The sequence below is a fragment of the Herpailurus yagouaroundi genome, unplaced genomic scaffold (genome assembly GCF_014898765.1).
Source record: "Herpailurus yagouaroundi ecotype Mexico unplaced genomic scaffold, PumYag 188, whole genome shotgun sequence".
NCBI classification, from domain to species: Eukaryota; Metazoa; Chordata; class Mammalia; order Carnivora; family Felidae; genus Herpailurus; species Herpailurus yagouaroundi.
Genome location: NW_024412419.1, coordinates 29,742,591 through 29,759,675, shown reverse-complemented (window position 1 = coordinate 29,759,675; position 17,085 = coordinate 29,742,591).

Sequence of the window (17,085 nt, the reverse complement as noted above, 5' to 3'; positions counted from 1 at the left end):
TGCTAAGCACAGGGTAAATTCCAGTGAGTGATGGTTAATGACATTGAACATGGAGGCTATCCAGAGAATTACCCTTCTGCTATCAAGGAGAACATGACTGAATCACTGAAATGAGCAATGTTAATAAACTGTGACAATTAAAAATCTGTGTGGTAACCTAGGAAATGGATATTTAGTGTGACTTTCACTTTCAGAAGTGAGAGTCTTTTTATTGAAAACTATAGTCTGTGTAATGGGAGTTATTACCTACTCCTGATCCCCCATCTTTTCCAACCAAAGAAAAAAATCTGCTTTTCACCTATATTGGTGTTCTAATAATGTTTCATGGTTGTTTAAAACTTCTCCCTTATAGCTTACCTCTGTAAATTTTTTCAAACAGAGGCAAACTGTATATTCTTTTACCTTTTTATTTTTAGAAAATAAGGGATGTTAGAATGGAAAGAAATCTGAAATGGGAATCAGGACACTGTGTTTCTTGCCCTGGTTCTGCCACTAACTCACTGAGAATTGGTTTCTTTTCTGGAAAATAAAGTAGTTGGTCTGGAGGATCCATAAAGTCCCTTTTGAATCCAAGTAATGAAATCATAATAACAATGTAAATAATTCAGAAATTCACAGCTAATGCCCTTTATTTTTATATGCCCATAATATTCTATGTCAAGATAAGTAACATTTATATTGTTGAGAGGTTAACAATCACCCATGCATTAATATCTTACAGGGTTATTGTGAAGATTAAAAGAGAAAATGTGCAAGAAATTCACAAACTGTAAAGTGAAATACTGTCAGTCATTAATTACACATGGACAGTGAAATATTATATCCAGATTCTACTTTTACTATGTGGCTTTTTGGGACATCAAATAAAGTCAGTATGCCTGGAATGTAAATTGGAAAGAAGGAGATTTTACTTGAAGAAGGTGTGCAATTGCTTTTTTAACTTTTTTGTTGTTACTGAAAAATGACCATATGCTATTATGGGAATAACGAGACTTTAAGACCTAGGGAAACGCATTGAGATAAGTACAAGGGATGGATGTATTGGTATTAATTTACCATCAAACAATATGTCTGCATCAGAGTGGCATGGAAAGAAATATAGTCAGGTTTCATAAAATGCTCAGGTTTATTTTAAAAACAAGGCAAAAACTAAATCAAAAATTATAATTAACCAATGTGACAGTGTTCAGTTTCAAGGTTAAGTCAACAATCTAAAAATTCTAATCTGTTATAATTATATATTTACTTCATTCCAAAATTATTCCTTTTTGCATAATTCTCATTTTTTTCTTTTGTATACATTCCTCCATTCATAGGAAGAAATTTAATAACAAGCATATTATCTGGCAATTTGCATTTTTTTTCATATAACAATAACTGTGCCTTCTTTGCTGGAGAAATTGTTGAATGGATATGCTACAACACCAATAGTAACACTGAGAATACATTTCAGATTTGCATAGCATTTAATTTATTTTGGGGCAGCAATGATCTCACTTTATTCCAGCAATGCTACTTCTTAGTCAGATAAGCAGGTAAGTCATTCAACCTCCCTGTACCACAGCCTCCTTATCGGTAAAATGGGGGTTACACAAAGATTCAATGAGTTAATTTATGTAAAACATTTGGTAATCACGTTGCCCTAGTAAACATATTGCCATTTAGCATAATTACTGTTCTCAGTGGTTTGGAGACTGCAAGTGTATCAGGTCCTAGAGCCATTGTGCAGTAGTCCCAAGGATTCATCAGGTGTTACAAACTCAAATGTCTAAAGGTGTCAACAAATGAATACAACATGCTGGGGGCAATTGTGGCACACTGAATAACCCACACTTCTAAAACCAGCAAATCCTACTCAGCTCCAGGCAATGTTGCCATACAGGAATACAGTCCTGGTATTGCCACACTGTCTAACTTCTTAAGAAGGTAGGGATTTAGATTTTTATTTAATTCCCTGACTGAAAAAAAAAGGGTTGGTAAATTATTTGATTTTTGGTAAAACACAATATGCACCAAACACACACAAGTTTGTGGATGGGCGTGGACCATGGTCAGCAGCTTCCTCATGGGCTCTCATTACCGTAGTGTGCATTGATATAATCTTGATATATTCCTAAGGGACTATACAATTAGGGAATCCCGGTTAATTCAAGGATTGAAGCACTATCAAAAACAGATATGTCAGCTTCTCGATGGGTGTTAGTAATGAATGGATTAGAAGATCTAACATAATAGATGAAGATCAAAGAGGCACTGTATACCGTGGACATGATCCCTACAGGGTACCTGGATCTACAAAGATGCGAACTGTAGCATCCTTGGTCTTTGGAGAGAAAGAATGAATGGCAGGAAGGTAAGCAGGAAGATAGGTAGTGCAGCAGGGGTGGGGGGGGGGGGAGGGTGGAGAAAACCCTAAACAAAACCAAAAAAACCCCACAGGTCTTCCAGACATCAAAGCCCATGCTTTACCATGGTATCAGGCTGCTTCCAAATTAAATTAACAATTGTACAGCTCTTTCCAATCTACAGAACATTCGGTGAGCCCTGCTTGGGGATTCCATTATAGTATTTATTGGCACTTCAAATTCAGGTGGTGATTACTGATATCCTGCCTGTGTTTAGAGAGGTAGATGTTGAAGGTACCATTTTAGAGCCAGATAAGCGTGGTTCTTTGACCTTATTGACAGAGGGCAAAAAGCTTGTTTTATAATGCAGACAAGTAACTTACCTCTGATGTGATTCAACTTGGTATCATCTACTGTTCTTTATGACTTTTTAAAAAACATTTTAAATCACTTAAGTCCCAGTTCTTTGATGATTCCTTTATCACAGAGGGAGATTCTTAGATAATTGAAAAGGGATGAGTCATAATGAGTTTTCACTGATGCATGTTGCCTCTCATTACTAATTCCACTGATATCCTATAGGGAACATAAAGAGCCTCTCATCTCACTGAATGGTGGCATGAAAAGGCCTACATCTGACACATAGAGCTTGACTCTGTCCTTTCTGAACTGGATGGGCTTGCCAAGGGACAGAAAGGAGAAGGCCTTTGTTCTTTGACCCTCCCTCCCACAAGGGCTCTAATCCAGTCAATTTTATTCCTGGTGGAGTGGAGAATACGCCATGCTCCATTAGTATCCTTCCAGACGTTTGTTCCACATTTGCACCTGCTCTCAGTTGCTATCCCCCTGGGACAGTTAGAAGATTTAGATAAACATGGTGTAATTTCACATTTACTGCAAAAGGCAGTCTCTTTGTTATTGAAATATTAGCTATTCTATCATCAGTTCACCTGATATTTAATCATAAGACAGTGTTATATTTCAGTCCCACAGGCAATTGAAAAATGAGTGTTTAAAAATATTGCAAACAACATAGGGATCTTTTTTCCCCTCATTTTTGCATCCTCGCAGCCTACAGCTCCTGATGACTGTAAAGTGCTCAATAAATGTTTACTGAACTAAATCAAAATCTTAAGCAGTTGTCATTCCAGGAATTTTGTATATAGTTACGGGCTTTACAGACATGTTTAATATTTAGATAACTTCGTGAATTTGGGGTCTGATTAGGACATTATTGAATTAAAATAGCATCCCATTGATAAGAGAATAGAGCATTCTGGTGACTATAACCATTTGGAAGCACAACCGGAGTTCCACATGTAATTGAACTAAGGCTTCTAAACGATAGGAAGGGAAAGAAATGGTCACAAAGCCTACGGACAGGAGAGCTTTGTCATTAGCTTGTCTCTCCATCTTTAATTCTCCTTGGTTCTATTATGAAATAAATGGTACTAGTGAGGGTGTAGTGAGAACAGCACTATGCTGGGCCCTGTCGGAGCCCGAGATGAAAGGAAAAACCAGTAATACTGATCTTGAAATTTAAAATACTTTGATAACTTTTGTTCATCATGAATTTTATTACTTTTGAGTTTTAAAAAGATATCTTTTTTAGTATTTTAATAAATACTTTAATAATTACTGATTGCTGAGCTTTTTGAATCCCTTTAAAATTTTACACCCTGGGTAAGTACCTCACATGCCTTACCCTAGTCCCAGCCCAGGATATAACAATAGAAATGTCATTTGCTGGCCGGCAGCATGTAGAAAAGAACCTAACTTTACATCTTAGTATGATGCTGAGTCATTAAAGGACAGATGTAAAATAATCCAATCTCTTATTTTTAGTAAGGGAGGAAAATGTGAGATTTTAGAAAGATTTCTATCAAATAGAAGTAAAATTATAAAAAGCCTCTTAGTTAGAAATGCTTTCACCTGTAAATAATGGCATGTTCTACGCACAGAGGCTTAACATTTTGAATCTGTCTTTTGTTTTTGTTTTTTCATATTGACAAGTGGTTTGGAGGCAGACAAATGGGGAATTCATTCTCTTAGTCTTCTAATGCTTGTTGCCTTGTGGGTTATAAAATATCTCCAATTCTGGCAATTGCATGCTTCTACATGCTATAAAAAGGGGAAAGAATCTCACTGTAACTATATATTCCCTTTACCAGGGTGCCTTTGCTCATGCTCCCTTTCAGAATGATGAGTCACCCTGTCTTCCACCTACAGAGGCTAGGAAAGCCAGACCCACATGGATCTAGTCACATGTCTGCCTTCAACAAAGGAGTTTTAAGCAAGAAGGAAATACTGACTTACAAGCTAACAGTACCGATGATAGTTAGTGTAAAATAATGTTTTAATGACCTGATGGTAAACAAAAGCTGTTGTGTTTATAAAAACTCATCTTCAAGAATGAGATTCTTGGGGCCCTCGGGTGGCCCAGTAGGGTGAGCGTTGACTCTTGATTTCAGCTCAGGTCACAATCTCATGGTTTGTGAGTTTAAGCCCCACATCAGGCTCTGCACTGACTGTGTGAAAGCTGTTTGGGATTCTCTCTCTCCCTCTCTCTCTGCCCCTCCTGTGCTCATGCTCACTTGCTCTCTAAATAAATAAATAAATAAATAAACAAACAAACAAACAAACTTTTTAAAAGAAGAAGGACATTCTTGAAATTGTTCTTAAGAGACTGTGGTTTTTATTACTTTTTACTTAGAAGTAAGCTCCCTAACATTCTATTGATAAATCTTAAAATGTAAATAACAAATATGTCTGTGTACAGATCTGCCAGAAAAAATAGATGGATGGGATGTGTTAGTAACTGCATTTAAATATTGATTTCTGTGAGTTTGATTTCATTTTGTTAGGTCTAGTTGTGCCTTAGGCAGCAAGCTCTCATTAGCCATTAGCATTTGGGGTTAAGATATCATTGACCTTCCTTTTCAACTAAACTGAAACATATATATTAGGCTGGCCTCTTTGGGCCCTTACATGATAGTGTTTTTAAGCAAACTATTTGCAACTAGAAAATAATAGAGTTACAATAGATTTAGCTACTCTTTGTAAGTTATACTGTTTATAGTTTGTTATTTAGTTCATAGAAGCTTTTTACCTTTTAAATTGTAACTGCCTCCAAGTGCTTAACAATTTAATTATATGGTATTCAGCCATTGAATGACGTGAATCAACTTCCCCAAAGTTCATTGAATAGGATAATATTTCTTTCCTCTTTTCTAGTATCTGAGTCATAGAGGTGTGATCACCAAAGTTCAGTGCTGACTAGCTGGGCTTCCTTCAGGAAGGTCTGACAGGTTTAGGGAGTGAAGAGATCAAGTTCAGGGAGCATAGGCAATTGCTATTATAAGCTTGACAAGGTAAAGTTCAGAGATCTTCCTGACAAAAAGTATAACGTATTAAAATAGGCAGAGAAAGACAGATACCATATGGTTTCACTCTTATGTGGATCCTGAGAAACTTAACAGGAAACCATGGGGGAGGGGAAGAAAAAAAAAAAAAAAAGAGGTTAGAGTGGGAGAGAGCCAAAGCATAAGAGACTCTTAAAAACTGAGAACAAACTGAGGGTTGATGGGGGGTGGGAGGGAGGAGAGGGTGGGTGATGGGTATTGAGGAGGGCACCTTTTGGGATGAGCACTGGGTGTTGTATGGAAACCAATTTGACAATAAATTTCATATATAAATAAAAATAAATAAATAAATAAAAATAAATAAAAATAAAAATAAATCTTTAAAAAAAAAATAAAATAAAATAGGCACAAGTCACGGTAATTGACAGAATGGATTTTTGTTTCCTTTGTTGGTTTCTTTATTTTATTGTTGTACCCTGAGAGAACATTATGATTGAGTGATCCATGTTACAGTAAAAGCATGAGCTGGGGATTCAAAAGACATGGTTTAGCCAAATGACAATATTAATATTTATGTATGATGACTTCGGGTTAGTCACCCGTCCTTCGGGACTTGGTTTACTTATTTGCAAAATTGTTTTGTTTGTTTTTTTTAATTATGCCTTTCTTCAAATTTGGTCTCACAGAGAAACCTCATCTATTTGGACAGATGAAAGCAGAGCTACTCTGCTTGAAGTTAGGTAGTGAGTCATCCTTGAACCCTGCCCACTGAATCTTTCTCTTAGATCCTGTCTTAGTCTTTGAGATTTGGCCACAAAATCTTTGGGCTTCAGGAAGTGCCCTTAACCACTGGTGAGGGAGAGGAAAGAAGGGAAGCTGTGAATAAGATCTTAAGGGATAAATCAGAACTCCTTTTTGTGTTTACTTTCCTACTTTTGCTTCTTTGTAATTTGGTGGGTTCCTTAGAAGTCCTAGGATATTGCTTTCATGCCCCACCTTATAATTGCTTTAATGAACCTGTTTGTGAATACATCATTATCTTTATTCTAATTATTTTGTTTCAGCACAGTGACATCCAGTTACTTTCATTGACATGTAGATGCAACATTTGCATCAGCAATGTTCCTATTTTAATGTTTAACCTTCTTATTGTGCAGAGAGCAAACACAAACCGTGATTGTGTCACAAAGCAGCCATCCATGGGACCACCAGAGTCCGAGAATGGAACACTGCCAAAATTGCAGACATGATTGCAGACCTCCCCCCACTGAATTCCATCATCATTGGCTCCTTTTGTTATTCTGGCCCAGCAATGGTAACGGGGCCTCGCTTTTTTTTTTTTTTTTCTTTTTTATATCTGATGCTCTACCATTCCTTTTCAATTAGGCTGCTTGCGTGTACTCTGTTTCCTGTCAGGAATCTGAATGACACAAATCCCTGTAGAATTTCAATACAAGTGGTATGAGCAGTCTAGGTGGAAAAGCTTCTTAACATTTCATGATTAAATATGATCCTTGCTGAAGGTGTTTTTTTTTTTTTTTTAATAGATGTGATTTATCAGATTTAGGATGTTCCTTTCTATACCTAATTTGCCATATACAAATGGATGGTGAATTTTATCAAACCATTTTTCGGCAACTATTGAGACAATCTTGCAATTTATTTTCCTGATTCCGTTGATGCTTGAATTACATTAATTGCATGTTGAATGTTGAGTTCTGTTGAGTTCCTAAAATAAAGCAGTTTGGTCTGGTGTGTTATTTCCTTTCCAAAATATTACTAAATTTGGTTTGTATATAGCTTGTTTAGGATTTTTCCATCTGTATCTTGAGAGAAATTTATTCATAATTTTTAGTTTATTTCATGTATGCAGTTAAAACTCTCAATTCTTACTCTGGTAACTGTTAGTTGTTTTACACAGGTTTTGATGTATAGTGTATTTGTGTTTATCATTCAGTTCAAAACATTTTACTCATCTTTTTTTTTTTAATGTTTCTTTATTTTTGAGACAGAGAGAGACAGAGCGTGAGTGCAGGAAGGGCAGAGAGAGAGGGAGACACAGAATCTGAAGCAGGCTCCAGGCTCTAAGCGGTCAGCACAGAGCCCGACGCGGAACTCGAACCCACAAGCTGTGAGATCATGACCTGAGCCCAAGTTGGATGCTCAACCAACTGAGCCACCCAGGTGCCCCGATTTTACTCATCTTAACAGTGGTAGTTTTTATTGACCCATCAAGATTACTTGAAACTGTATTTCTTAATTTCAAAATATGATGACTTAGTAGTTATCCTTGTAATTAATTTTTAGCTAAATGTCCTTATTGTCAGAGACCATACATTAAGATTTTAACTTTTTGAAATATGTTGATACTTGTTTATTACCAGACTATGATTAGTTTTTATAAATGTTCTGTGTATTTTAAAAAAAATGTTTATTCTGCAGCTGTTGGGTAAATTGTTGTATATATATTCAATAGGTAAAATTGATCAATTGTGTTATTCAAATATTCTACATCCTTACTAAACTTTTGTCTCCTTGTTCTATGAAGTACTGAGAGAGATGTGTTCAAAATCTTCCAATATGATTGTGGAATTATTATTATTATTTTTTTACCCCTGTGAAGATTTTGCTTTAAAGATTTAAAACTATTTTATTTGGTGCAAAAAATTTTAGTTTTTTATTTTCCTGGTAAATTAAATGTTTTATCTGTGATGTGTGCTTCCTTCTCTCAAGTAATGCTTTTTTCCTTAAAACTGATTTTGATATTAATGTAGTGACCCCAGCCTTTTTTAGGTTAGTGTCTTCATGACCCTTCTTCCATTTTTTGCTTCTTAAGATTACTGTACCCTTTTTGCTTTATGAACTACATATAAGGTTATTTTAAAATGCCATCTGGGGGCGCCTGGGTGGCACAGTCGGTTAAGCGTCCGACTTCAGCCAGGTCACGATCTCGCGGTCCGTGATTCGAGCTCCGCATCAGGCTCTGGGCTGATGGCTCGGAGCCTGGAGCCTGTTTCCGATTCTGTGTCTCCCTCTCTCTCTGCCCCTTCCCTGTTCATGCTCTCTCTCTGTCCCAATATATATAAATAAATAAAATAAATAAATAACCAAAATAACCAAATAAATAACCAATAACCAAAATAAATAAAAAACGTTGAAAAAAAATTTAAAAAAATGCCATCTGACAATGTATATCTTTGAATTGGTACATTTAGTTTGTTTGCTTTAATGTAATTACTGATGTATTTTGGTTTAAATTGCAATCTTAGTGTTCTAGGTTTCTTTTTCTCTCCTTTTTTCAATTTGTATATTCTTTTATTTTTCTTCTAGGTGCTCAGAGGGTGTACATCCTCTCAGTGGTTACCTGGAGTTTAGAGCATTCATTCTTAATTTGTCAGTGGCTAATATTTGCCACTTTTACCCAGACAATGAGGTAATCTTCCAACCCACATGCTATTGTTTTCTTATATTTTATTTCATTGTATATTTTAATTTCAAGGCATTATTAATATTGATTTATTCAGTCAACATCACCTTTTATTTTCCTGGAGACTTGTTTTTTCAATGCTTCTTTTTCCTGTCTCCATCTCCGATCTCCCATCTGGGATCATTCTCTTTCTGCCTATAAAATACCTTTAGTATTTATTTGAGTGTGAGTCTGATGGCAATACATTCTCTCATCTTTGTTTGTCTGAAAATCTATATATGTTTATCTAATTATGTGAGTGGTGTTTTAACTTGGAATAGAATTTTTATTACCTGAGTGTTTTCCCTAGCATTTCAAAAGTATTCCATGTCTTCTGAATTGTATAGTTCTTGTGACGTCAATCAATGGTTATTCTAATTGTTGCTCCTTAAAAGATAATCTCCCTCTCCCTCTCTCTCTTCCCCTCCCCCTCTCTCTTTCAAGCTGTTTTAACAATTTGTTTTCTTGGTGTGCAGTATTTTCATATGATGAGCCTATGGGTACTTTTATTTTATTTTGTTATTTTATTCTATTTATCTTTCTTGAAGCTCTCCAAGCTTTCTTGACTCTTTGGCTTGATGTTTCTCATTCATTTTGAAAAACTGTCAGCTACTATCATCTCTTCACTGTTTCTTCTGTCCCATAAGGTCTTCTCTGTCTTTCCCCATATATACCTATTAGACCCAACGACTGTATAGTGCATGGCTACTTCTTTCTCTTATTTTTTAAGCACTCTGTTCTCGGTTGTTCCTTGGAAGCATTTTATTTTTCTGATTTATCTTCTAGTTTGCCAATGAGCTCTTCAGCTATGTCTGATCTGCCATTAAACCCATCCATCAATTTCTTATTTTTGGTTATTTTTCAGTTCCAGAATTTATATTTGGTGCTCTTTCAATAGTTGTTAATGTCAGGTTAAAATCTTTTAATCTAGTCTCTTATTTCTTAAGCACAGTAAGCATGGTTTTTTAAAAGCATGTATGAGGATTTGAGGATATTGGGCCCTTATGGGCCTCTTATGTTGTCTGTTTCTGTTGTTTTCATTCATGTTGTCCTGTCTCCTTTTCCTCACATGCCAGTTGTTCACGATTCTATGCCAGACATTATATTTGCAAAACTGTTTCCAGAAAAAGTGTGTGACCTCAGATGATGCCATCTACTTCCAGAGAAGGATGCACAGTTGGTTCTGCCAGGTACCTGCAGGTACTGATGATTTAGAAACACTTTGATCCAACTTTATAGGTGAAAATGATTTGAAACTGAGCTATAGTCCCTGTGAATATATGACTACTTCCTCCTTCCAGTTCAATCTTACTTTTAGTTGTCACCCTTTTGTGATTCCAACCTAAAGGAAGGAGGAGCAATTGGGGCCTCCTTTAGTGGGTTATGGCTTTCAGCCTTTATCCCTTTAATCCCACAAGGTGGCCCACATTACTTCTCCCCTTCCTAGCCATCCTCTCTGAAACCAATAAATGTTTCTAAAGAAAGGTTTAGGCTTCTTGAAATCAGCATTCACCCACGTCAAGCTCTCATAGTTCACTATCTCATTAGCTCTCTGATGTCTACTCTTCCCAATTATTCCAAGAGGGGATGTTGGTTTGAACTACCTAGTCTGCCATTACCAGATGTTGCTGTCTCAATGAATATGTATATGTACTTTTTTTCCTCAGGTAATTTATTTTATGGGTTATTCCTAGAGCGTCATAGTCTCATTATTACTTCTAGGAAGATGTGGAATACTAGGCATACACTTATTACCAAGAATTATACTGAAAAGTTTTATTCACATAGAAAAAAAACTTAGCTGTGGACATAAGTTGTACAGGCCACATCTAGATACTTAGAAGATCCTGGAAATCTGATTTTATGCCAACTCTACTTAACTTTACCTTGAAATGATTATGTAAATCCTCCTGAACTGGTATGTCAAACTAGGAGGTGGCAACTTGTCTCTGTTTCCAGGCTGCCTGCCTTCCCAAATTTCCAAAAAACCCCCTTATGCACCAACTTCTGCTCCCATTGGAAGTCAAATGGAATATATTTTCAGAGCACAACTATCGCAGGGTTAGTTCATATGTAAGCCTCAGCCTAGGAAGATCCACTGAAATCTACTATAGCTAACTTCTTGCCTTTCTTTCTACTATCACTGGCTCTGACCCCCTACCGGCTTAGACAACTCTCAAGTCACATTTTTTTTCATCCCATTCCAAGTGTCCAGAGGTAACACAGTAGTCAATGCACACTCATCCTGGTTTTGAATAAATTATCATTATTCTATTTAATCTTATCAGCTGTGTCTTTTACTAATCTTTGCTCCCTTGTTCCTCTCTCCTCTGTGAATTTTTCTTTACCGGAGAAACAGGTTTCTGGTCCCCAGTATCATCTCTTTCTCTTTCTCGGTCAGTTAGTTCACAGAGATGCTTGCTTCCCAAATTTCTCCAACACCCACTTTTTACAAAATCAAGCAAAAACAAAACAGACAAAAATAATACAGAATGCAGCCAATTCTCCTTTATTTCTTTTCTTGTCCATATGTTTTTAGTAACCAAGGCCAAAGCATGGTCAGTATAGTTTTGCCTGGAAGATTCCATCAATGCTTTTAATGTAAATTATCACTATTGCAGATGATTAACATTTATATTTCCAGCTTACACCTCTCCTCTGAACTCCAGAGCTGTATATTCAACTACTCCTTGACCTATCTCAAGGTACTTTACGTATTCCAAAAGTACTTTTATTTTTTTAATGTTTATTATTTTGAGAGAGAGACAGAGTGTGAGTGGGGGAGGGGCAGAGAGAGGGAGACACAGAATCTGAAGCAGGCTCCAGGCTCCAAGCTGTCAGCTCAGAGCCCAACGTGGGGCTCAAACCCACAAGCTGTGAGATCGTGACCTGAGCTGAAGTCAGCTGCTTAACCGACTGAGCCATCCAGATGCCCCCCCAAAGGTACTTTAAACTCCAGATATCTGAAACCAAAGTAATATTCTTTTCCCAAACCTCTTCTCCAGTCATTCATATTTAAACAAATATCAGTACTATCCATTTCCTAAAATATGTATTTGGAGTTTAAAAAAAATTTTTTTTAACATTTATTCATTTTTGAAAGGCAGAGAGAGACAGAGCACGAATGGGGAAGGGGCAGAGAGAGAGAGGGAGACACAGAAGCAGAAGCAGGCTCCAGGCTCTGAGCTGTCAGCACAGAGCCCGATGTGGGGCTCGAATTCACGGACCGTGAGATCATGACCTGAGCCGAGGTTGGACACTTAACCAACTGAGCCACCCAGGCGCCCCTGGAGTTTTTTTTTTTTTTTTTTTTAAGTCGATAGACTTAATTTCATAGAACAGTCTTTGATTTAAAGAATAATTGAATAGGAGTTCCTGGGTGGCTTGGTCGGTTGAGCGTCAGACTTCAGCTCAGGTCGTAATCTCGCAGTTTGTGAGTTTGAGCCCTGCATCAGGCTCTGTGCTGATAGTTCAGAGCCTGGAGCCTGCTTCCCATTCTACGTCTCCCCCTCTCTCTGCCCCTTCCCTGCTCATGCTCAGTGTCTCTTGGTCTCTCAATAATAAATAAATGTTAAAAAAAAATTAAAAAGAATTGACTAGACACTACAGAAAGTTCCCATATTCTTCCTCTCTTCCTGCCCTCAGTTTATCCTATTGTTACTATTTTACATTGATGTGGTATATTTGCTATAATTGAGGAAATAATATGGCTATATTAATAACTAAATTACATTGGTTACATTAAGGTTCATGCTTTGTACTGCATAGTTCCATGGGTTCTGCCACATGCATGACAGAATGTGTGCACTTACAGTCTCATACAGGATACTTTCACGGCTCTGAAAACACCCATTGCTTCACCTACTATCCTCACATTACACTTCCCCCCACTCTCCTGCAACTACTGATCTGATCTTTTCACGGTCTCCATAGCTTTGCCTTTTCCAGAATGTCATATACTTGGAATCAGACAGCATGTTAGTTTCTTTCACTTAGCAAAATGAAGTTAAGTTTCCTCCATGTCTTTTTTCAAACTTGACAGATCATTTCTTTTTATTGTTAAGTAATATTCCAGTAAATAGATGCACCTTAATTTGAATTAGTCATTCATTTGTTGAAGGATGTTTGATTGCCTCTGATGTTTGGCAGATGTGAAAAAGCTGCTATTAACATCAGTGTGCAGGTTTCTGTGTGGACATAATTCTTCAACTCATTTGGATAAATACCTATGAACACAATTATGGATGTGTTAGACCACATTTAGCTGTGTAAGAAACTGCTGAGGTGAGTTCCAAAGTGGCTATAGCATCTTCCATTCACACCAGCAATGAATGAGAGGTCCTGTTGTTCCATATTCTTTCCAGCATTTGGAGTTGTCAGTGTTTTCGACCTCAGCCACTTTAACAGGGACGTAGTGGTATCTCACAGTTGACAGCCATCTTCTTTTACGAAGCAGAATCTTCAGCCTTCTTTGACACCTTTCTCTTCCTTACTGTCTATTGCCAGTCTTTTCTGCAATTTTTCCTTTTACATGGCTTTCCACTTTATCTACTCTTCATCTTCATGGCTGCTACCCTAGTCCAATCTATCGTTACTTCTAAATTACCTCCAGGCTCTCTTGCCTCTTTTCAAAAACATTTTTTTAATGTTAATTTATTTTTGAGAGAAAGAGAGAGACCATGGAGGAGGGGCAGAGAGGGGGACAGAGGGTCTGAAGCAGGCTCTGTACTGACAGCAGAAAGCCGTATGAGGGGCTTGAACCCAGGAATTATGAGATCATGACCTGAGCTGAAGTCAGCTGCTTAACTGATTGAGCCACACATGCACCCCAGCCTCTCAACCTCCTAAATGATGCAATCACAGCAGTCTTTTCAAAAAAATCTAATCATGTAACATCTTCAAAACTTCCCAAACACTTCCCAGTAGGTTTGCATTGTGCTTAAGATAGGACCAAATTTTTTGTTATGGCCAAAGCGTTCCATGCGGCTGTTCTCTTACTTCTTCAGTTGCATCTGGAACCATGCCCCTACACTCTCTGCACTAACCGCACTAGTCCTACTGAGAGCCGTGAAAGCACTGGCAGTGATGTTCCATTTTGCTAAGTATTATATTCATCCCTACCACCATCCATTTTCCCCAACTCCCTTTGCCTGGTTTATTCTTACTCATCCCATCTACCCTAAGAACGGTTGTCACATCTCAGGGAATGTTCCCCTAAGCTCACCACAGAGATGAGTTCTATTATCCTTGCAAAATACCATATATCTCATGTGAAAGTTCTAACATTACATGTGTTTTTATGATTATTTGATTGATATGATATTCGATTGATTAGATTGATTCAGAATCTCTCGCTCGATTCTGAATTAGAGGAGGGGTTTTCACTTTTGCTTATTTATTTAGTTATTTATTTTAAATCAGTACATCCTTAGCAACTAACACATGGTGTTGCATTAAGTAGATGCCTGGTAAAAATGTGTTAAACAAATGCTTTGTGCTAGCCGATAATGAGATTTATCAGTGAGGAAGTGAAACTTAGGGGCCTAGGAGCTATATAGTCAGAAAAATCTAGTTGGCAATTGGATGTAAGGCAAGAGAAAAAGAGGGAAGGAAAAGAAAACTATCATTTCTGATGCACAGTGCGTTCTTTTTCTTCTCACACTTAAGGAGCATTTAGGGAGGTAAAGGCTACCTAGGGGAAATTTTGGGGATCTGAAAACTCATGGTCGTTTTTCAAATTTTATTTAATATCTTCATTAAAAAAATCAAACTACTGCTCTCATTTCCCCTAGAAGTCCAGGAGGTTTTATTTTTTTTCCCTTAGTTTTTCTATTTGGATGAAATATAGAATGTATGGTTTTTAATCAGCCTGTTCATGTGCAATTCTCCCTTAATCATGACGCCTCTCTCCTTGTATTACCCCCAAGATAAAGAACACAAGTGTATGTATGCTATGGCCCAACAGGTTACAAGGAACTAATAAAAAACAGCCGGTTGCCCTTCTTTCAAGTCCATTCCCAGATGTCTCTTCCACACACTAAGGTTATTTGCATGTGCTGAGAAATGGCTAAACCTCTAACCACATTGTGCCTTTAGAGTATTTCTCTCACTCTAAGTAAAGGATCTGCCATTTCCTCAGAGAGCTGTAAAGTAGCCTGTGCGGTCTCTGCCCCTTGAGGAAGCTGGTGAATTATTAAGGCAATGAGAAAGAAGTGTGCCTGGGATTTTTTTTTTTTTTTGTCCCCCAGGACTCATCATAAAGTGCCTTTGGACATTCATCCTTAACTCTGATAGAGGTAGAGTCTCAATGAAGTCCTGTGCTCAGCCTGGCTTAGGCTGCGCACTCACATTCATAGCTTAATTCCAGGCTGGAAGTGGGTGGGGATAAACTACAGTACAGAGAATTATTGACAAAGACTTTTTAATTTTTTTAAATTTATTTTTCAGAGAGACAGTATGAGCTGGGGAGGGGTAAAGGGAGAGAGAGAGGATCTGAAGCAGGTTCTGTACTGAAAACAATGAGCCTGACATGGGGCTCAAATTCACAAACCTTGAGATCATGACCGGAGCTGAAGTCGGATACTCAACCAACTAAGCCACCCAGGCACTGCAACAAAGACTTCGGACAGACACTGTTTATTTCAGTGGAGGCTGGCCTTCATTCAGCTATCCATTTGCTGTTCACTTCAAAATTTCTAAAATAATTTTGGGTGCCAGCTATGTGCAAACCATGGAACTAGCCACGTGGACATAAAAACAATTTCTTTGGCTTACAAATTATGAAGTCCCTGCACGAGCAGTGGGCTAGCGCCCTGTGTTAAGGGAGCCTCAATGAGGAGTATGCACTGGGGGCAGGTAACACAGCGCTGCATGATTTGGGCCCCATCCTGCTTATTTCTTATTTCCTGTTGTTCACCTGGCTGGTGGTTTTCCAAATTAGAGGAGATGCAGAGAAGGAAATGGGAAGGGGCAGGCATACCTCAGCAGGTAGGCCTCCAGTCTTTCACTCCTGACCTTTGAGTAAAGTGCTTTTGTTTTACATATTGTACTCCTTCATCTGATCTGGTTGAAAGGAGTCAGTGACTAATACATTTGAAAATGATGATTCTAGCACAGACCATCTTTTCTCGTCAGACTGCTCATCATATTGTCTGCCTCCCTCAATAGTATACACGTTACAACTGTTTGCATGTCTTTGCTTATTGTTTCTCTTTCCTTCTTCCAACTTGGAAAGCTCTTTCCATTTTCTCTATTTACCTACCATGTATCAGCCCAGGGGAGAGCCCCCTTCCAAGGCTCAGTTCCATGGAAGCTTTCTTAGTAACTCTCACCCGAGTCTGCAGTTGTTTTCTTTCAATCATCAAAATGTTGAGCAAAGCGCTAAGCTCCTATTGTGCCCTTGGTAGATATGTGTGGGCTGAATGAGGATGTAAAAGGACAAAACAGAAAAGAAGCTGTGATGTTATCTGAAGGACAACCCCTTGGAGTTCAGCTGTAGGACACACACCGACTTTCATGTTTTAATCTGACTTTTGGAAAGTTTGTACAATTTCATTTTTTACTTAGAAGATTAAGAGTGGGAGAGGAGTAGAGGAAAAACTAAATAGGTTTCTTCAACAGAAAGCAATTCTAATATCTAAGAGCTATGCCATACTCAGGGCTCTGGAGTATCTGTTTAGCTTTAAAGAAGGACTTTAATTCCCTGTCCTGGCCAGTCTGGCAAATACTAGAGCTCTTCTGAGAATTTTACAATTTCTAAGGAAAGGTTGCCTTTGGTTATAATCTAGTTTCTTCTATTTCAACAACACAGCAAATGTTTACTGTGTATCTACTTACTCTGAGGAGTAGGAGGGAAATGAAATTGAAGGAGACATGGTTTTGCATCTGGAAACTCACAATTTAGTGGAGACAC